Consider the following 23,136-nt stretch of genomic DNA (forward strand, 5'->3'; position numbering starts at 1 on the left):
GCTGAAGCACCTACCAAGGGGAGAAAACACTGCGAGAAGAAAGGAGCCACTTTTGAGATTTTAAATATTTTCTTCTGATTTTTTGTTTAGAATTACTGCTTTGCCACCTACTTTTCGGTGCTTTCTGGCTTGCTAAAGTTTATATCTGTATTGCAAACAGTATTTAGAACACATCTAGAGCCTGTTTACTGCATTTCCTGTGTTGCACTTAATTTAAAATCTTTTTCTCTTAAAATTGCATTTTACCTGACTTTGGCCTAGCACTCGTTTGTAGGGTCATTTATTGCACTGTTGTGAATATTTTGCTACTTGTGCATCTCTGCTACCTTTAAACTAAAACAAAAAAAGAAAAAAAACAAAAAAATCTTGCTTTTTACCCACTTTCTGAAATTTAAGAAAGTTCAGTTACAGATTTGCTGTTCTGAACTGTTTGTAAGTTTCTTGGAGGCCAGTGCTTGCTTGGGCTAAAGGGAAGTCTCTGTGTTCACCAGTGGCAGTGGTTAACACTGAGCAGCCTGCCTGTCCATGTAGGAGTGGTTACTGCCCAGAAGCTGTAGTTTTATTGGCCATTTTGGGTCAATTCTAAACTCCTTGATCTCTCTCTCTTAAAACCCTGCAACTCTCTTTTTGCATGGTCTTGCGCACAGAGCAGCATCGGGCAACACCGCTTAAACAGGTTTAAACTATCCCTGGCTCCACAAAGTCTGCCCTTCACTTTTTCCTTTAGAACTGCTCTAAATCTCTAATTCAGCACTCTATTTTCATTCTAAAGGCCTGCACTTGTTCGTATAAGTAATCTCATAGGTAAACACAAACTAAAGCACTACATCCTCTTATACTCCTTCTAAGCACTTGCTCCCTATTGGTTCTTTCTAATCAGTCAATAAGTAGTTCCCTATATTATCCAGGCATGTACAAAGGTCATTTTCGAGTTTACTCTCCAGTCCAGCTGGTGAATCTGGGAATCTTGAGGCAATGTTACAACTGCCTTATGTATACAGACCACCCTCTCCTCCTCCCAACAAGCTCAAATATATGTGAGAGATGCAATTATATAGCCAAACTGGAGGCTAAGCTCTCTCAACCCAGTACTGGCACAGCCTGTCAGGAGGAGAAGGTAACCACACACACTACAAATCCAGTTTCACATAGACCTATCGCATCAGCAAACCAAACACATAAACACACAAAAACATACTCGGAGGCTCTAAATAAAAATCTGCCTAAGCAGCAGAGACCTCCAAAGCAGACATCCAAGCAACACCTACCACGAAACAATATCCACGTAGCACATAGCTCACAAAGTCAGTGTGCCACACAGTCACAGCCCTTAAGGCTAAACAACACACCTAATACACTTGTAATAGGTGACTCTGTTGTCAGACACACTGATGTCCCACTCACCAGGCTGAACAAGGAGAAGGTTACTGTAAGCTGCCTGTCGGGTGCCAGGATCCGCCACATAACACAAGCACTCAGGTCACTCCAAAGCAAGTACAAATATGACTCCATCATTGTCCATGCTGGTGTGAATGACCTGAGACGTACCTCCCTGGACTACATGAAAAAAGACGTACAGAAGCTCTTTGATCATATAGCCCAGGCCGGTATGACCCTGACCTTGAGTAGCATCTTACCCTCACCAAGAATGATGCCACAGTATAAAGACAAAATGATCAATTTTAACAATTGACTAAAGTATTGGTGTCATTCAAAGGGGATCCAGTGTCTGTCAGCCTGGGATGACATGCTCGACAAGCCACGTTGCTTCGCTAGGGATGGCTTGCACCTGTCACCCCTGAGTTTTCAAATACTGGCAAAGGCTCTTGCCTCCCCCATAGTGCCTTTTTTAGGCAAGGCTCAAAAGGCAAACCCACCCCCATAGACAACACACAAAAAAAAAAAACTAAGGGTAATGCTGCTCAACGCCAGAAGTCTAAACCTCAAGATGCATGCACTCGAGACTCTCCTCAGTATGGAAAATATCGATATCTGTGCAGTAACAGAAACCTGGTTCAAGGCTCCTGATAGCACCCCAGCACTAACAGGTTATACTTTATACCATGCTTTCCGGCCCCAAAACTCGGACCGAACCACAAAAGGAGGGGGAGTATCCATATTTATCAAAGATACCCACACCACCAGGTTAGTGGCACTGCACGAAGCATCGGAGACCATCCATGTGCAACTAACAGTGGGAAAAACTGCCTTTCAGTTTGTAGCCTGCTACAGGCCACCTTCCCAAACACAGGAACCTCACTCGGCTTTCTTGAAAACACTGGAGAATATGAAGGTCTCTCCAAACACTATTATATTGGGTGACTTCAACTACCCAAACATCGATTGGGAAAACTACTCAATCCCAAACACCCTCGCCCAACGGTTCCTAGAATTTATAAACTCAAATGCTATGGAACAACTGGTCACCACTCCCACAAGAGGGGAAAACATATTGGATCTGGTCATCACCAACATGGGGTCTCTATGTGCCACACCAGAGGTATACCCCTCATTGGTAAGATCAGACCATAAACAAATCTCACTGGACATCCATATTCCATCCCCACCCCTAGCCAAGGAAACCACGGTGAAGAACTTCTCAAAGGCAAACTTCACACTTCTCAAAACTGAGGTGGAATCCTTCAAAGCCCCCGGGCCAGTGGAAAATACGGCCCAAAATGCATAATCCTTTACAAAAGCATTCTATGGACACCTACAGGAATGCATGGAGCATGCTATCCCAAATAAAACCAAGACTCACTCCTCCAAAGGCAGGAGACCTGTCTGGTGAACCCCGGCCATAAATAAGCTATACAACAGAAGGAGAAAGCTACTACATGACAGAGCAAAATCCCAAAAAGTGAAGGCGTCACTGATTAGTACTAGCAAGAAACTACGATCCCTCATAAAATCATCTAAGGTCAGCTTCGAAAGAAAAATTGCACAAGACACTAAAGATAATCACAAGGCCTTCTTTAGTTATGTCAGAAACCTGGGAGGCAACTCCCAGATATGCTCTGAGTTAGTGCAAAATGACAAAAAATACACTGAACCCACAGACATTGCCAACATCCTGGCAGAAAGGTTCAGTGCAAACCCCCCCCCCAAAAGAGCAAATGTTTATCCCAACAGAGTGTAGCCTTCCTGAGATCACAGCTGCACAGGTGAGAGCTGCCTCTCCAAAGCAAAAAACACAGCATCAATGGGACCAGATGGTGTCCCGGGCTGCATCTTACACGATCTCCAAGAAGAACTAAACCCTCATATAAAGTCACTATTCAGTCTCAGCCTTACTACAGGATATGTACCCAAGGAATAGCATACAGCAGCAGTGGTCCCACTCCACAAAGGTGGTGCCACAACAGACCCCGGAAACTATCGCCCTATAAGCCTGACTAGCCTGGTCTGCAAAGCTATGGAGCATATCATCATGGAAATCATAAACAAAGACATTGGGAACCTCCAGACACTGGATCCTACCCAATTTGGCTTCATTAAGGGCAGATCTTGCCTCTTGAACCTGGTCATCTTCTTTGAAACAGTTACCAAAGCCATAGAATAAGGGAAGGTAGTCCACACAGCCTACCTGGACCTCGCACAAGCCTTCGACACAATACCCCACTCGGGCATCATAAATAAGCTCACCAGCTTAAATATCAACCCCTATGTCACAAGACGGGTTGCAAACTGGCTCAGGGATAGAACCCACATGGTCAGAATAGCAGGTGCCATGTCAGAATCTAAACCAGTTACAAGTGGTGTCCCACAAGGCTCAGTCCTGGGACCTCTCTTGTTCGGTATATATTTCTCCGAGGTATAGGCTAACACGGGTAGACTATGGCTGACCAAGTTCGCAGATGACTGCAAACTGGGTGCTGTAATCGACTCTCTGGCTGACACAAGCATTCTCCAAAAGGGTCTCACAGAGACGGATAACTGGTGCCAGAGCCATGGCCTAAAGCTAAATGCCAAAAAGTGCATAGTCATCCCCTTTGGGAAAAACAAAGTGCCCACAAATTACCACATAGGTGGTAATCCATTAAGTACGGAAGAAGTAATTAGGGACTTGGGGACCCAAGTAGATAGCAATCTCTCCTTTGACAATCACATTGCCAAAGTGGCTAGAAAGACCTTATATATAGCCCACCTTATCATGAAAGGGTTCACATCTAGATTAAGAGAGGTCATTGTGCCCCTCTACTCATCTCTTATCAGGCCCATAATTGAGTACAATGCCCTGTTTGGGATGTACCTTACCGAACACCTTCAGCAACTGGAAAGACCCCAAAAGTATCTCACCAAGAGGATCAAGGGGCTCAAACAGATGCCCTATGCAGTTTGGCTAAAGAAACTCCAGCTCTACTCAGTTGTGTACCGCCTACTCAGAGGCGATCTGTGTCTGATGTATAAAACCATGTCCAACCCAGAATTAATGGACATGCTTCACCTCAGGAAATTCAAATCCCTTAGAGCTGCACGCTCCAGGGACTTGAACCTCAGCACAGAAATAAATAGGACATGCTGGAGGGACAGATTCATATCCCAGAGGCTCCCCTCACTCTGGAACAAAATCCCATTCCATGTTAGGCAGAGCCCCTCACTGACCCTCTTCAAGAGAAATCTTGACGAGTGGATGGGAGATCTTAAGTTTACCCCTGGGATCTCTTCTGTGTCCCTGCTTGACAGAGGTACAGTAAACTAACATTAAAAGGGCTACCTTCTTTGACCTACTATACAGAGGCACAGTCAACTAATCTAAAAGGGTGGCGAAAGCCAAACACACTCTGGCTAGGCTTATAAATGCCCTAGGGCAGATAGCCTAGTATCAACCTATGAACCTATGAACCTATAACATAATGTCATCAGCATAAGACTGATTTAGATTCATACATGTCACCAACCTTTATACCATATTTTTTTAGAATTTGGCTAGGTTAGAATTACTAAAATGGTAATAGAGCAAATAACAGAGGAAAAATTGAGGAAACATCTTTGATTTCTTTTTTTAGCTAGGAATGGATCAAATGTAAAAGTAGCAAGTTTAATATAAGCCTTATTATTATTATACATCTGCTTTATTAGATTGATAAAATGTTCTACAAAACCATAAGAGTTTAAAATTCTTGAATAGATTAATCCAGATTATTGAATCAAAAGCATGTCTATATCGAGGATAATAAAAATACTTCTTTTTATTACCATTAATGAAATCTAGTACTGTTATGATTCTTTTACTATTATCTTGGATGTGTCTGTTTGGAATAAAACCAATTTGATCATCATTAATTAGTACAGAAATTTATTTATTTTATTTATTTATTTATATTTGTTAACCAGGTAGTGTCCAACTGGGAAAGTAGCCCATTTTCTGTGGAGACCCAGGTAGGAAAACTCCAATGCAGTACATAGATTATAGTCCAAGTTACTGAAAATAAAGAAAATGAAAATAAGCACATTTAACAAAATACACTATAAAGAAAATAAAATGTAATCATGTACAAATACATTATAAGGAAAATAAAATGTAATCATGTACACCAGTATTAGAAAAAATGCAATTAACTACATACCTAACAGCAATTGGTGAGAAAAGCATACGGTATAATGTAATCCAATGATAAGCAGATTTTAACAGAGGGTATGCAAGATGGTATGAAGAAAGGAAAAATGAGAGTACAAGCACTAGCTGCTTAAAGGTGTTGTGAGAAGGGAGTTTAGAAATAATAGGAGAGGGAAACTAGCCAGGACAGATGCAGGGGCACAGCCAGTTGCTACTGAGATAATCTTTTAGGCTTTTTTTAAATGAGGACAAGTTGTTATAATTTTGAATGTGTTTAGGAAGCATATTACAGTCCCTGGCTATCTTACAGGAATAGAGGGGAGTCACCATAATAGTGAGACTGGGTGGCTTTTAGCATTAGTCTGTTGGAAGACCTAAGGGACCTGCAGTCAGAGTTAGGTTGGATCAGGCTTGAGAGTGCAGGACAGTTACTGGAGCTGTGTATGATTTTGTGGGCAAAGGTCAGTTGGTTTAGTGTTATCAGGGTGGGAAGTTCCAGCCAGTTGAGTTGTTGAAGAATGGAGCAATGATGGGTTTTATGGGCTTATTGGCTGTGAACATAGCTGTTTTGTTATAGCAGGACTCTAGGTTATTAAGGTCAGCCTTCTGTAGGTTGGTAAAGATATGGGAGGAGTAGAGGAGGGTAGATAGCAAGTGAGATCTGGCTGTGGCTATTCTGGCTTCACTTGAAAGGAATGGTTTGGCCCTGTAGACTGCTCCTAGTTTGGTGTGGCTTTTTTAATTGTTATGTGTACATCATATTTTAGTTTATCATCTATAGTAACTCCTAGGAGTTTGGTATTATTAGTAGATTCAATTTTTATACCATTAGAGGAGTGTATAGAGAGGGGTAGTGAGCTGACCTTGGATGATTTGTTTGTGAAAATCATTAACTTAGTTTTGTTTGGGTTTAGGATGAGTTGCTGGTTGAAGAGATAACTTTCAATGTCCTGGAAAGATTTTTGCATTTTGAGTTGAAGTTCTTGGGGGAAGGGGCTGAGCACATGAGAGAGGAGTCATCTGCATATTGGCTGATAATGGCTACTTGAGTGGTGGAATTTAGGTTGTTGGTAAATATGACAAAGAGGACGGGGCCTAGTATGGCTCCTTGGGGTACCCTAGTGGATACTGGTAGTAGTGGAGAGAGGCTGTTCTCCAATTTTGTAGTCTGTTGTCAGTTAGACATATAGTTGTGGAACCATGGTAGGGTTGATGAGCTGAGATTATAATTTGCAAGTGTATTGAGTAGCAGCTGTTGATGGGATATGGTGTCAAAGGCTTTTGACATATCCAGGAAAATTGCTGAAACTAGCTGTCCTTCATTTTGAGGTGATGAATAATATTAGTAAAGGTTATTAGAACTGTGTTTGTGCTATGTTTAGGTCTGAAGCCATTGTGAGAGCTGGATAGTAGGTTATAAGTGGTGAGATGACTCATCAGTTGTTGGTGTATACATTTTTCTAAGATTTTGGCTATGAAAGAGAGGATGGCAATGGGACGGTAGTTTGAAATATCTGTAGAGGGGCTGCCCTTACGATGGGGTATGATGTAAGAAATTTGCCAGAGGTAAGGCATATACTTTTCTGAGATAGAGTGATTGAACAGGATGGATATGAGGTAAGCAATGGATGGAGCAGCTACTTTTAGAAATTTGTTGGGTAGCTGGCAGCAAGGTTTAAGTTTACTTAGGAGTTTTCTTATGTAGGAAGTTTGAACAGGTTTAAAGGAGAAAGATTCTGTGCTCTCAGTGGTAGGCGAAGGGATTGTGAGTGGTAAATTTTGTTTGCTATTTATGAGGGAGGTGATGGAGTTAATATAGCGAGAGATGAATTATGAGGCTATTGGCAGAGTGGTATTGGACTTAGAGGGCGGAGGTGTGTAGGTTTTACCAGGGTTAAGGAGGAGGTTGATATTTTGCCAGAACATTTCTGGGTTGTGTAGATTCTTTTGATGGCAGGTAATAAAAAGTAAATCTTTTTATCATTGATGACTTTTTTCTTAGTTTAGCTTCTTAATTGCTGATATAGGGTGAAATCATGTTTGTCTTTAGTAGTGTGGTATAGTGACCAGGTTCTATCCCTATGTTTAATTAAGAGTTTAGTATAATTTTACAGCCATGATAAATCTTTGGATTTGTTGTGTATTTTCCTAGTGGGAGCAAGCTTATTTAAGTTGTCAAGGAACTTGCTGTTTAAGTATTCCACTGCAAGGACTAGCTGTAGGTTTATTAATGGAGACCAATCACAATGTTCAAGTAGTAGATTAAAAGTATCATGGGATACGTTTTTCTTGCTATGGATGTATTTGAAGGGAATGCAGGTTTGGGTTTGAGTTCTTTTCCTGACTAGAAATGTAGGGGCATGGTCACTTAGTGTGACTGGTAGGCAGCCAGCTTGGTACCCCAAGTTTGGCTTGTTGGTTAATGTCCAGTCAAGTAATGAATGTTTATTGGAATGTTTGTCAGTGCGAGTAGGACATCTTTTAGTTTGGGTGAAATTGTATAGGTTAATGAAGTTAGAAGGGCTGTTTGAGGAGCAGGAGATGCTTCTTTCTTGGCTAAAAGAGGAACCAGATCAAGACAGGAGGGATTCTATGCTGGGAAGGTTACTTGGGGGGAGGTAGGTGGCTATGGTAATAATGGATTTGAGGGGATTAATATGCAGGCGTGCAGTTAGTATTTCAGCAGTGGGGATGTCTGGTGAAGTACCAATTAGTTTTTCTATTTTAAGAGTATCTTTAATCACAAGTGCCACACCTCCATCTCGTTTGTATACTCTGTCTTGTCTAATAATATTGTAACCATTTGTTGTAATTTCCGAGCCTTTGATGTGGGGCTTTAACCAGGTTTCAGTTATGACAGCTATATCAGGGGAGTAGGTGGTCAAAGTGGCATGGAATACAGCGGTTTTATTTACAAAGCTTTTGAGACTGAAATTGGTTATAAGTAGATCTGACTTAGTGGTTATATGTATAGAGCTGTACTGAGTTGTAACAGTGTGATTTTGGCTAGTAATAGAAGTGGAGTCTGGGTGGAATTGTTGATTAGGATGGAGGTCACAGTTGGGGTGGATATCAGACTGGAGTTTGATATGTGTTAAGGAGTGCATTTCAAGGGGTTTTAGTTTGGATATTAGTCGGTTATACCTGTAATTGGACCACCGATGGTTGGTGGAGGGTATAAGATTGAAAGGGAAGAGAATAGTATTGCAGGTGTAGTATATATGAAGGCTGATGAGACTATAAGGGTTGGATTGATGTTGAGGAGAGGTGTGTGTGAGTGTTGGGGAAAGGTAATGTTTAATCTTGTAATTGTGGAAACTTGAGGCATTATAGGTTAGGTAGAGAAAGCATAAAAGCATTGTGTGGTAGAGTAAAGGGTGGAAGGACCCCATAGCAGATGGAGATGAATGATAAGATGAAACTGTTCAATCTAGCTGGAAAAACAGAGATAACTAATTTATAACCAACGTTTAAAAGAGCAATTGGTCTATAATAGGAACATGATGAGAGGCTTTCACCTTCTTTTGAGACGGGTGTTATAAGACAGTATATTCAAGAAGGGAGAATAAGTAGATTATTTTGCTTTTAATAAAACAATGTAAAAGGATATAATGTTATCAGGTAGCAATTTATTTAATTCCAGTATGATATGATTAGGATCAGAAAATTTATTATATTTAAAGTTTTTGGTTAGACATCTTGGAAAGCAAAATATTGTTTAGAAAAAAAAATATGTTTTTCTGAGAGACTCAGAATTAATCATTTATTATCATTTCTGGTGAGGTGATGATATCATTAGAATAATTTAATCTAATGTAATATCTGTTAAATTAGGATAGTATATCTTGAAAAATCCAATAAAAAATGAGACGTAGACGGCTGTAAAATCCAGAATAGGCCTTTTACTTGGTGCAAACACAAGCGCTTTCACCATTCAGCTTCTTCAGGTGTATGTAAGCACTAAATACAACCACACCTTTATACTCATATTGCATCACATGTTACACAGTCATATGACTAAACCTAACTATCATAGTTTATTAACAGAAACTTCACATATATATATAAAAAATATATAAAAAATGTATAAATACACTCATATACTTCCATATAAAAAATACTATTTTAGACACACATATAAAAACACATATGAAAAACATATAAAGGATGACTTCTCACAACCAATTATATATGAATATATATATATATTATTATTTCGTCTATCTACGAAGGGGTCTCATCTTTAGTTTCGGCTTTAAGGGAATACACTCATTCAAACCATGTCCTTCTGTACCTCTAAGTTTCTTGATCCAAATTGCTTCTAGATTCTCTGTCTTATTACGGATATCCCCATGCCTCATACTTTCTTGTGACAAGGCTATCACTCTAAAATTAAAGGTATGAGAGCTGTCAAACTCCATCACATGCTTGGCTAGTGCATTATTCCTGTTACCATTCCTGATGTTATAAATATGTTCTCTTATCCGATCTTTCAAATACCTATCCATCTTCCCCACATAAAATTTCTTGCAGATACAACAACTTGCCAAATAAACCACATGCTGGCTTAAGCAAGTTGCTTCTACCTTAAAATAAAAATCTTGTTTTAAGTCGGGATGATAGAAACTAAGGCTTCCATCAATGTATGGGCACCAATTGCAATGCCCACAGGGTGTGGTCTCTCCATATCCTGTATAAACATGAGTATCTTTTGGAAAACATAATCTCCTCTTTAGGGATCTATCATTCCTGTAACTAAATCTGGGTATGTTATCAACCAAACCTGCTATATCTTTATCAGTCAGTAGGATCTGCCAGTGTTTCTTAACTATATCTGTGTATTTATATACATCTGTTGTATATTTCAAGGACATTCTAATTTTATTATTTATCAATGTCTTATGTCCCCCATCAATAGGTCTAATCCTACGTGAAAAATAAGGTTTAGCCTGATCCTTCCTCTTATCGACAACTGGGGGTATATACATCTGTAAATTACTATTATTATATCCTCTACTTCCTAAGAAACTCTTGACCCTATCCAACTCATTGTTGAAATCATCATCCCTCACATTTAACTGGGAGGCCCTCATTACCTGATTCGTAACCACATTCTTAAATATATGTGGTGGATGTGCACTGCTCCTATGTAACAGATGGTTAACATGACATTCCTTCCTATGTTGTCTCGTATATACTGTTTCGTTACTACCTCTCACTACTATTGTTGAGAGAGTGGCAAAAAATTAATTTGCAATCCAGTTTTGGTTATTTGCGACTATTAGTAGCAGCAGCTGACCGTGAAATGACTGCTTCTGTAGAGAGAATTGAAGATGTGTACCAGAAGATATGCAGAGACTTTACAACAGAAGTAGTCGATGAATACTTAGAAGATATCATGAGTTCCCTATCCCTTTATGAGAAGAAATTGCAGAAAGGGAAGATAGGGAAGATTGTCAGGGACAGGAACAATTTCAGTGCAGGGAATATCTTCATCTGGCCCAGAGATGAACAGGCACAAGGGGAAGGAGATTTAGTGAACACAACAGAGTCAACGGAAACAGTTACGCAACCACTGGTGAGTCGTGTGACCAGAGGAGTCACAACTATCACAGGTACTGATGGCTGTGATTCAAGAGTGAGTACAGAAGCTGCAGCTGTTAATTTTATAGATCAGGGTGCCAGGAAGAAAGTGCTGGTTACAACGGCACAAGTGCATCGTGATGGCCAGGGAGCACATGCGGAATCCATCACTGAGGATTTTTTACATCGACACAATATCGACTTCCCACTACCAGTGAGACCAGATGCCTACAAATTGAATCGAGAACACTCCAGAGGGAGAAGTGTTACCAGAGGCAAGAGGAAGTGGGAGCAAACGTCGGGGAATCAACTGAGTATAAAGAAGGCTTTTTCGAACAGCAAGAGGGACTAGTTTTGAACTTGTCTTCATATGTTTTGAATAAGTTTCATTTGTCTGTATTAGGTAAGGGACTTTCATTTATTCCAACAAGTAATTCTTGCTATGCTGAAGTCATTTTTGATGTCAAGATGTTTGCTAGGACTTTAAATTTAAAATTGATATATAAAGACAGTACGGAAACATGTAATGTACGGAATATGTTTTCAAAACCAAGTACATATATTCCCAATACTAATATGTTGATAAATGCTTTTGAAAAAATGTGCATAAGTGATATATATGAATTAAATGCAAAGCACAATTTTAGAAATATAAACACTGGAAGGTCTAATATGACGTTACAAGAGAGACAAGCCTTGTATGAGTTAGAACATGATACAAGTATAACAATAAGACCAGCAGACAAGGGGGGTTTAATCGTAGTATTGGACAGAGAAAGATATGTGTCTAGCATGTTAGTCAGTTTGACTAATGATTTGTTTTATGAGAAGATAGGCACTGAGCAAGTATCTTGTCATATCAATGATGTATGGACTGCTCCGAGAGGGTTGTTAGATGGAAGTTTGATTGATGAGAAACTTTTGGATTATTTTATGGTTAGTAATCCAGTTATACCTATATTGCAAGGTCTTCCCAAGATACATAAATCTGTGGTTGACCCTCCAATGAGACCAATTGTCTCTGGTAGAGGTTGGTGTACTGAACCAATCTCTATCTTTATTGAAAAGCATCTTAGACCTATTTTAGATATGAATGTTCATGTCCTTAGAGATACAGAGCACTTCTTGAGAGATCTCTATGAGTTTTTTGAACATCATGACTCTAATGTAATCTTAGTCACGTTAGATGTGGTATCATTGTTCACTGTGATTCCGAACACAGAGGGACTAACAGCTACAAAGGGCTTCATGGAGGCCTATGCAAAATACACTCCTGATAAAGTTTGTTTGATTTTGCGACTTCTTGAACTAGTGTTGGAACATAATTTGTTTTTATTTGTTGACCAGTTTTATAGACAATGCAATGGCGTAGCTATGGGCACATCTTGTGCCAATAGCTACGCCAATGCGGTTATGGTTGACTGGGAAGATGAATTTGTGTTTAAAGGTCCTTTCATCCACTTTATCTCTTTTTACCAGAGATTTGTGGATGATGTTTTTATTTTATGGGGAGGAGATGAAATACAGCTAACTAATTTTGTGGATTACATTAATAGTAGTACACATTATCTAAGATTTACACATAGAATCTCCAGACATAGCATGGATTTCTTGGATGTTGAAGTAGTGAGAGGTAGTAATGAAACAGTATATATGAGACAACATAGGAAGGAATGTCATGTTAGCCATCTGTTATATAGGAGCAGTGCACATCCACCACATATATTTAAGAATGTGGTTACAAATCAGGTAATGAGGGCCTCCCGGTTAAATGTGAGGGATGATGATTTCAACAATGAGTTGGATAGGGTCAAGAGTTTCTTAGGAAGTAGAGGATATAATAATAGTAATTTACAGATGTATATACCCCCAGTTGTCGATAAGGGGAAGGATCAGGCTAAACCTTATTTTTCGCGTAGGATTAGACCTATTGATGGGGGACATAAGACATCGATAAATAATAAAATTAGAATGTCCTTGAAATATACAACAGATGTATATAAATACACAGATATAGTTAAGAAACACTGGCAGATCCTACTGACTGATAAAGATATAGCAGGTTTGGTTGATAACATACCCAGATTTAGTTACAGGAATGATAGATCCCTAAAGAGAAGATTATGTTTTCCAAAATATACTCATGTTTATATAGGATATGGAGAGACCACACCCTGTGGGCGTTGCAATTGGTGCCCATACATTGATGGAAGCCTTAGTTTCTATCATCCCGACTTAAAGCAAGATTTTTATTTTAAGGTAGAAGCAACTTGCTTAAGCCAGCACGTGGTTTATTTGGCAAGTTGTTGTATCTGCAGGAAATTTTATGTGGGGAAGACGGATAGGTATTTGAAAGATCGGATAAGAGAACATATTTATAACATCAGGAAGGGTAACAGGAATAATGCACTAGCCAAGCATGTGATGGAGTTTGACAGCTCTCATACCTTTAAGTTTAGAGTGATAGCCTTGTCACATGAAAGTATGAGGCGTGGGGATATCCGTAATAAGACAGAGAATCTAGAAGCAATTTGGATCACGAAACTTAGAGGTACAGAAGGACATGGTTTGAATGAGTGTATTCCCTTAAAGCTGAAACTAAAGCTGAGACCCCTTCATAGATAAACGAAATAATAATATATATATTCATATATAATTGGTTGTGAGAAGTCATCCTTTATATGTTTTTCATATGTGTTTTTATATGTGTGTCTAAAATAGTATTTTTTATATGAAATATATGAGTGTATTTATACATTTTTTATATATATTTTTTTATATATATGTGAAGTTTCTGTTAATAAACTATGATAGTTAGGTTTAGTCATATGACTGTGTAACATGTGATGCAATATGAGTATAAAAGTGTGGTTGTATTTAGTGCTTACATACACCTGAAGAAGCTGAATTGTGAAAGTGCTTGTGTTTGCACCAAGTAAAAGGCCTATTCTGGATTTTACAGCCGTCTACGTCTCATTTTTTATTGGATTTTATTTACTTTTTTGTGGAGACGCAGTGGTGGGTTGTCTTCTGTTGGCAATTCTTTCTTTTAATATCTTGAAAAATGTTTACCATTTTTAGAGGATTTTATTTGTATAATATGATTAGATATAGATGCTGTGTTGGATCTTTCAATTAGATTATGCGCACCTTTTGGAGACAGTGCGTAAGTGAATAACTGAAGTTTCTCAAGTCCAAGTATAGTTTTGTGTATTTGTGTAGTAACATATCTTGATAGTTTTTTTATAGATTTTATTAACTGTAATTTAGCTTTGCCAACTTTACACTATGATAAAGTTCAGCTCAGATAATTAATAATTCTTTATCCCATTCTTTAAGTTTATTTTTATACCAAGACAAAGATTTTCCATAGAGTACCCCAAGTTGTTGTATCATTTATATTTTCTGAGTTTTTTGTTTACATTCCAAAGTTAATTTATTAAAAAAGATATTCCTTGTTATCTTTTAATTTAGTAATATAAAATAGTAATTGATTATTAGTAATTGATTATTATTAGTAATTGAGATGGGTTTAGAATTGATTGAGATCTTTAATAACAAAGAATTTTGATCTGAAAAGGGACAAGAGGTGAGTTTGACAGAGTATTTATTACATGTTAAATAATGAGAAACTGACTGTCAGTTGTCATCATATCAAATGTATCACATTTTAGCCAAAAATGATGCCTTTAAAAATCTGGGCCATCACATCTATTGTCCATTCCATTTTTGATGGGAAGCCACAAATGTAGCTACAAATGAAGTATTTTCAGAGTGGCAGGGTGCTCCTTCCACCTTATCCATATCCAAATATACTATAACATTTATTAATTGTATATGTTTACTCATACTTTCTCAAGGACATGTCTATTTTCCCCTTAAAATTTCATGTACTTTTTTAGTATAAAACAATTGGGTATGACTTTGTATGTCTCTTTTTGTGTCTATGTTTCATTAGCTGTTACCCAGGTGGTGCACATGTTGGTTCAACAATGCAAAACTCATAGAATGAGCACTCTGACTGAGATACCATTAATATTTAAAGAATGAAGTTGCAATTCTTCTTTAAATATTGGTTTTCTGATTGCCATTTCCGTGACTGTGCTCTTTTTGTCATCATGTCTGTCTACTTTTATATTTCGGTTTTACTTAAGACAGGTTCATCTGCTCCTCAAATCTTGTCATCATATTGCAGGGCATCTGATGTGGATAGAGAAGAGAGTTCATCACTACAGATAAATCTAAATCTGAAATTAAATGAATATACAGGCATGAGCATAGATACCATCAACAGTATGTCTCACAGCTCTATGGAAGAACTACTTTATGTCTTAATAGGGAGAAATGTGTGACAGCTCCACAATATAAAGTGTATTAGTCCCCTTACAGTCAAGGTACCCACTTGGGTCTGACCTTCAACATTGTGTTATACTGGAGAATAGGTTCAGAGTTATCACATGGCCAAAACTGAAAACATAAAAATATTTGGTACTGTCTAGGATGTCTACACAGAAATCTATGGAAATAACACCAAAGGTATATAGCATGCTGTGTGCCAGATGAGGCACTAAACCAGATTTTGAGATTGTTTGTCTATCAGCATCTAGCAGTGAAATAAAACTGGAAAAACTCATGAGTACAGGCACTTAAGTAACTCCCACAGTGTTCAAATAATGCAGAGGGCCTTGTTAATTATTAAATTGCCCTATGTATATATTTTAGTTGCTTTGTCTATAAATCCTTCTAATAAAAAAGAGCAGCAAGAAATCTAATAAGATGTACTCTGCTTGAAGAAATAATTTCCAGAGAAACCAAAATGAAAGAAGTGAGAATAAATCTGAGTAATTGTGTAAATAATCCTTGGACAAAGGTTTCTTTTTTCATTTAAGCTTTTCGTAAAGACTCTAACTTTTTCTGAATTATCTGATGTTTATTATGCAAAATTTTTGCTATTGTTTTATAATTTTATCAATTTTGGGCCTCTGCAAATAATATATATAGTTGTAGTCTGTATTTTTCATTGTTTTATCAGGTTCAAAAATTGTATCCATGATGTTCATATATTGTTAAAGTTATCATTTTCTTACTTCAATAAAGCTATTTGATCAAAAAAAAAGAGAGACTGTCCTTCCAACACGTTTTACTCATTTCTCTCTATTTTTCAAGAAGATAGGCATAGATAAAACTTGCTGGTGAACCACCACAGCTAAAAACTTTGTTTATTTAAAAATAAAGATAAAACATTAAAGATTTCCAATGAAAAACAGCTCTAAATCATTAGCGCTTTCAGCTAGTCAGCCTTCTTCATATCATATACTCCATAGCTCTCCAACTGAAGTTAAATAGCAGGTCATTTCCATATACTGCAGACAATGCCTACTCGTTAACCAATCTAATGTCATAGCAACCAGTCATGTCATGGTTTTTAGAAATGGCAAGCCTCCTTTACTTAGCTTATAGTAAGACGTCTGTTCTTTAATATTTGTTTAAGTGGGACCATCATATTAAGGCCTGGGGGGGCAATCAGCCCTTAAGTTCACTAACCAACTCACTTTGCACATTTCAGTGCGTTTTTTTTACATCTCCGGCCCTTGAGTCTATGGCAATACATTCTAAAGCTTTAAACATAAAGCTATGATCAGGATAAGATACAATATGGTCAGCCAGCACATTCTTTAAATCCTTGTGCTTAATATCCGTCAAGTGTCAGATAACTCTGTCTTTTACATGCTGGTCCATTTTTCCAATATAGAACACTAAGCATTTCTGACAGGTTGCCAGGTAGACCAAATGCTGGGTATTGCAAGTTGCATTAGCTTTCAGTAGGTAATTAATTTGAGGTACAGGATGCACAAAAAGATTGCTGTTGTCTATATAAGGACAGGCTTTACACTTCCTACATTTGGCCGTTCCTTTCTTCTGGTGTGTATTTTTCCATTCAAAGCCATCTTTGCCACACAGGAGTCTTTTAATGTTCTTTCTATTCTTGAAAACAAACCTTAGTTGTTCTCCTACAATATTTTTCACTTTTGCATCTTCTGTCAACACCGGCCAAAACCTTCTGACCACATCACAGATCTTTTGGCTATCCATACTGTAAGTGAGAATACATTTTAGATCTTGAGTCAAGGTCCTTTCTTTAGAGGCAGTGGCCTCAACTCTGGCGGTAGTTTTTCTATTAAAATAGGGACAACCTTTATTGGACCTTATATCCTGTTGCGTACATCTCATAGTAAGATCTCTATTATGGTAACTTCTATTTCTCAAATGTTTACAGAGGATGACCCTTTTCAAAATCAGCATCTTCAGTACAGAGTCTAGATATACATTGCACTTGATTTTCCATGATGTTTTTGAAAATGTGACCTGGGTGCATACTATTTCTGTGAGACACCTATGGAGTATATGATCTGAAGAAGGCTGAATAGCTGAAAGTGCTAATCATTTAGAGATCTCTTTCACTGGAAGTCTTTTATGTTTTGTCTTGATTTTTAAGTAAACAAAGTTTTTAGCTGTGGTGGTTCACCAGGAAGTTTTATCTAGGCCTATTTAATTTTATTCTGTCTGTTGCACCTTTGGCAGTTTCTAGTTTCTCTCTACATTTTTCAAGAAGATGGTTTCCACTAGGAACCTTCTAAAAATAAGTTTCTTGGACATTACTGGAGAAAATCAGCAGCATGTGACTTTTCTTTTGCTCCATGAGTATTGCAGGGTGCTGCAGGCTGCAGGAAAATGAGAGAAGTTTTTAGTCCGAGCAGAAAGTCTTTTGTCATTACTGAAGCCAGACAACAAGTCAGGGCAGACCAGATAGACATTTGGGCATAGCTAAAACAAAGCAATGTAGTTATAACACCATTCTGTAGCAGAAAGGCAGTCAAGAGCAAGGAGAGATGAGTAGTGGTGTTTCTGATGTTGTCATAGTGAGTAAATATCAGAACTGCCAGAATTCATACACATACAAACTATCTTGCCTTCTTCTGCCTTCTTTTTTATAGAAATATGCAGTATAATGATGCAAAGACAAATAACACAATCACACACACACACACACACACACACACACACACACACACACACACACACACACACACATAAAAAAACACAGAAAAAAGTGGGTGTGGGTGTATGTGCTTGTGAAAATGTATTTTCCATAATTTTTCTTCATGCTTAATATGGTAAGATGATTCTATCTGTATGCAACCTGCACATTTTTAAATGCATTTATAAGAAATAACAATAATAATTAAATTAAAATGTGTATGGCATATGCTATCAGATTTAGGTATGCCCTTAAATTACTGTTATGATGTAGAAACTAAGTACCACAGACCCTGAGATGGATGTCATAGAACAAGAACATCCTTTAACCTCCAGAATACAGACCACCAATACAACAGCTGACCGCCCTTTGTAAACCTTTATAAGTACATTGTAATATTCTCAAGTACAATATTTAGCTAGTAAAATACTAACATTAAAGGTAGATAATTATAATCTGCATTTATAAATGGATGAAGGTTTCTATTTACAGGCACAAGTAAAATGTATTTTCAGGTTAAACAGAGCACTGTAGTCCAAAAGCAATATCTTCAGGGTTTGGGTAGTGATTTACATAAACATTTCCCACCACACAGCCTTCACAATGCAGTGCCAACTTAAACAGATCATTGAAAAGAGGTCATGACATTCTGAAAAAAAATACACTTGAGATTAATTCTGAAACAGACGTATAGCTCTGTTGAAAATGTAAATGCATGATTTGTCAAACTTTATTAAATCATGCATCATGCTGTATTCTGTTATAAACAACTTAAATAGGAATTTTGCAAAGCAGTTACCTGTATACATTTGCATGTTTTTCTCCAGGATTTCAGAAAAACTGGAATAACAAAATACAAGCCACTTAATACTCAGTGAGATACCAGAAGGTTCACAAGGAGTATAGTGGAATCTCTTATATGTTTTACCTCTTATTTTGATTATATGCACTAGAACTTAAGCAATATCCAAAAATCTGTTCATTTTGACGGTGTTAGAGACATCTATTTACAGTTAGCATCCATCAGTGTGGCAGGATACATATTTACTTACAATGCTCTTCTATGCTATGTATCTAAACATTAAGCATATCAACTGCTACCACAGGTTTTGTAAATCATTTGAGTCAACAGGTACCTTAAAAGACAGTACCTCTGCTGCTATCACTGCAGAATTCTACTTCACAAAGGTCTACAAAATTCAGGTGTAGAAAAGGATAAACCCTCCTTTACAATAAACTTTATATGTCTACCACTTTAAACAACGACATCTCACAATGTAAAAAGTTAGGGCAGGCAAATTTCTTTTCACTTGTAAAAAAACTGCCAAAGGGACATCAAAAGATGAACAAATTCAGAAAGAAGAAGGGAGCCATAAAACACAAACAACTGCAAGTACCAAAGGGACTGCTGCTTTTAGAAGTAAAACTGAGTAATTGTATGTACTAGAATAGTAACATTTTGAAGTGAAAGAGAAAAGGTATGTCCCATAAGTAGCGCAGCTGATGAAAATCAAAAATATCTAATGCATATCTGCAGAAATTAAGCTTCTACAGGCATCCCTGGAAATGTTTCAGATACACAGCAAATAATGCATCATTCTGTCAGTTTCTTGGATTAAAGGTTTTGCTCAAGAATTTTTCACTGTCAAATGTATTCTTCCTAATGTCTTCAGTATTAGAGGACTGAGCTAGCACTCTTATTCAGGGGAGGTAGTGGGAACTAATGTGACAGCAGCATCTGTTGGTGTCAGCTAGAAGAAAAGTGTTCCTGTGCCACAGAAGTTGCACATTTGCCCGTTGAACTGCACTGTTAAACATTTGTAGCAGCCTTCTGAGGCACATTATACTGGGGAAGCTGGTGATGGTATGGTCGGCAGCTGGCACTCCTAGTGGTCCTGTGCAGCCATGAGTACCCACATACCACAGTTACTCTACCAACAGGGACATCATTCTCAAATTGCCATTGTTATGGAACTGCAACTAAGGTAGAAGAGAGGCCAACTTTTGACTGAAAATTTTAGATCATAAACAACATTTCTGACATTAACTTAATAGTTGTGTGAATTATATTTTTGCAAAAAATAGAAACTGGTCCATTTTGACTTATATTGGTTTTATTTCTGGATTCATAGGTCTTGCTGCTTTCATAAATGGTTGTGTAAACCTCACAACTAACCTGTTTATAGACTGTTGCAAACATATAAACATAGGGACATACTAGGCAGGTGATTACAGGGACAATAAGATGCCTAGCCATATACCTTTAAACAGATAAACTTAAAAGTCCTTGCCATTTTTTCAAGCACTTAATAGTGCTTAGGGATTGGATATCAAATATTTCACACCATTCTTCTTACAAAGGTTACAGATTCTTTGGAATTCAGATGATGCCAATTGTCACCGACAATCTGTTCTGACAGCAGATTTTAAATAGTAATACATTATTTTTATAAGAGATAGCAGAAGCCATACTAACTCCGTCTAGTCATTTAAAGTGGATTTTCACAGAAATTAAGAAAATTGCCACTTAAAAAACATGCAACTGCTGGCGTGCAAGTCCATGAAATATAATATGTTTATAGTCTATCATTTGTTAGCTATTTCACCAAAGTGGAGGGACATAAAATGGGGCTTTGCTGGTTTGCAAAACAGTGATTTTGCCAGTGCTATGGAGCTTGGATGGAAATTTGACAGGAGAAGAAGTGCAACAAAAAAAGTGTCCCACTGTAGGTAAGGAAAGGCTGTGACAAGAAAAGAGTACAGTAGTCAGGTCATCTGCTGTGAGCTGTCAATCACATGCAGATAATGGGTCAAATTACCCTTAGCTCTTTGACAGCCAGGGGAGGTAGGTGTGAAGGGGAGGGGAGATACTTTGAAGAACTACAATTCAGGCTTCACAAATGCTAACATTTCTAAGAAGAAACAGCAATAAAATGCACTTTTCACTTCTGTTCTGTGGCATTTACACTGCTTGTGTTTGAAGTAGTCAATGAAAAGGATAAAATGTTAACCAAAAAAGGTGACTACAACACAGCAGTGTAGGCCTGTAAAATCAGTGCAGTGACAGGAGCTTTAGGAAAAAAGTGGCAGACATGATGCAATTTTTTAGAAACAAACAATGCATTCTGGGATACATAGAGGCAGCCTAAACAAGTCAAATCACTCCAAGATGCTAGACCCCATGGGGCCAGACTCAGAAATTACATATAAAAATATTTTAAACATTTCTAAATAGTCCCAGAGTGGTGTTAAAATGTAGGAAATGCCAAGCCACGATGAAATAAATATGTTTTTTGAGTCTCTGGGCGTGGTTCTCCTTTAAAACTTTCAAGGGTTAAAAAAGTATAAAATGTGCAAATATCTATGCTGTAAATCTAAAAATGTGATTATGAGATGAATACACAATTTCAACACAATTCCCCACTCAGGCATAGTAGAAAAGCTAAATAAACTGGGAATAAATCCATATGCCACCTGCTGGATAACCAGCTGGCTCACAGATAGGATGCAGATAATCAAATTAGAGGAAGTTACTTCTACAAAGAGACTAGTTACCATTAGAGTCCCCCAGGGTTCTGCTGTGGAACCTCTCCTGTTTGGCAGCTACTTTTCTAAAGTCAAAGCCAATACCAAAGGGCAGTGGCTGACTATGTTTGTGATGACTGCAAGTCAGGAGCAGTCAATGAATCCCAAAATGACTTAACAATCCTGCAGGAAGGTTTGTCTCAAATAAATAACTGGTGTCAAAATCTTGGTCTCAAACTAAATGTCAAAAATGCATTATTGCATTTTTTTGGAAGTCATCTACCCAGGGAACTACCACATTGACAATACACAGTTAAGAGTTGATCCAGTTGTTCAGGATTTGGGAACTTATGTGAACAGTGATCTAACTTTTGACCAGCATGAGTCTATCATAGATTGCATAGCTTATAAATAAAGGGACTGTGAGTAGATCTAGGGATGTCATTGTCTTCCTTTACTTAGCCTTCCTTAGGCCAATTATTTACCAAAGTGCCCCATTTGGCATGCATCAGTCCAGACACATGCAACAACAGGCAATGTCCACAGAAATACCTTACTAAAAGGATACAAGGCCTAAACAACATGTCCTACACAGACCAACTCAAAGCCCTGTCACTATACTCGGTTGCATACAAATTGCTAAGAGGTGACCTGGGTCTGGCTTACAAGGCATCCTTTGACCCAGTACTGATGGATTTATTGCACATCAGCAAGTCAAACAGCATCAGAAATACTCAGGCTAGGTATCTAAACCTCTCCTGCAACATCAACAGAGCAGTTTTAGGGACAGCTTTATTTAGCAGAGGATACCGCTGCTCTGGAACAGACTTTCCATCCATATAAATCAAAGTTCATCTCTGTGTATTTTCAAGTGCAATGTAGATGTATGGATAGGAAACAGAAAATTTACTCCAGGACTGCTGCTTGTACTAATAATGAACAGAGTCAGCTCCTAAATGCTTTATCCCATGCATGGGTCCACTCAGATTATCTATGGTATAATCCCAGTTATTCTGATTAGGGATAATATATAATTATCAACCATAGGATTGGCAAGGACAATCTATAAACAAATGGGAAAGGTTATTTTGAGAACAAAAAGGGAAATTAGCTAGGCTTAAAATGGCTTGCAAAGGCAGCTTGCCTACTATTTACCTACGAACCTATGAACTGCATAACTAACCCTGAAAAATCAATAGTGACATGTTGCTATGGCAATTAATAATATTACCAGCCATGCAAGGGAAGATGCAGTGGTGCATTCTGAACCACTGACATCTAATATCGCTTTCTGTTTAATGAGGTTTGGAACAGACCATTTTGTCCTGGGACATCTTCAAATGGGGCAAGTTACATAGACTAGCAGGAATTAAGAGAATAAGGGGAGGACAGGGTTAAATGGGATGGAGGGATGTTTAGGAGGAAATGA

The sequence above is a fragment of the Protopterus annectens genome, chromosome 2.part0 (assembly GCF_019279795.1).
Source record: "Protopterus annectens isolate FY-2018-M chromosome 2.part0, PAN1.0, whole genome shotgun sequence".
NCBI lineage: Eukaryota > Metazoa > Chordata > Ceratodontiformes > Protopteridae > Protopterus > Protopterus annectens.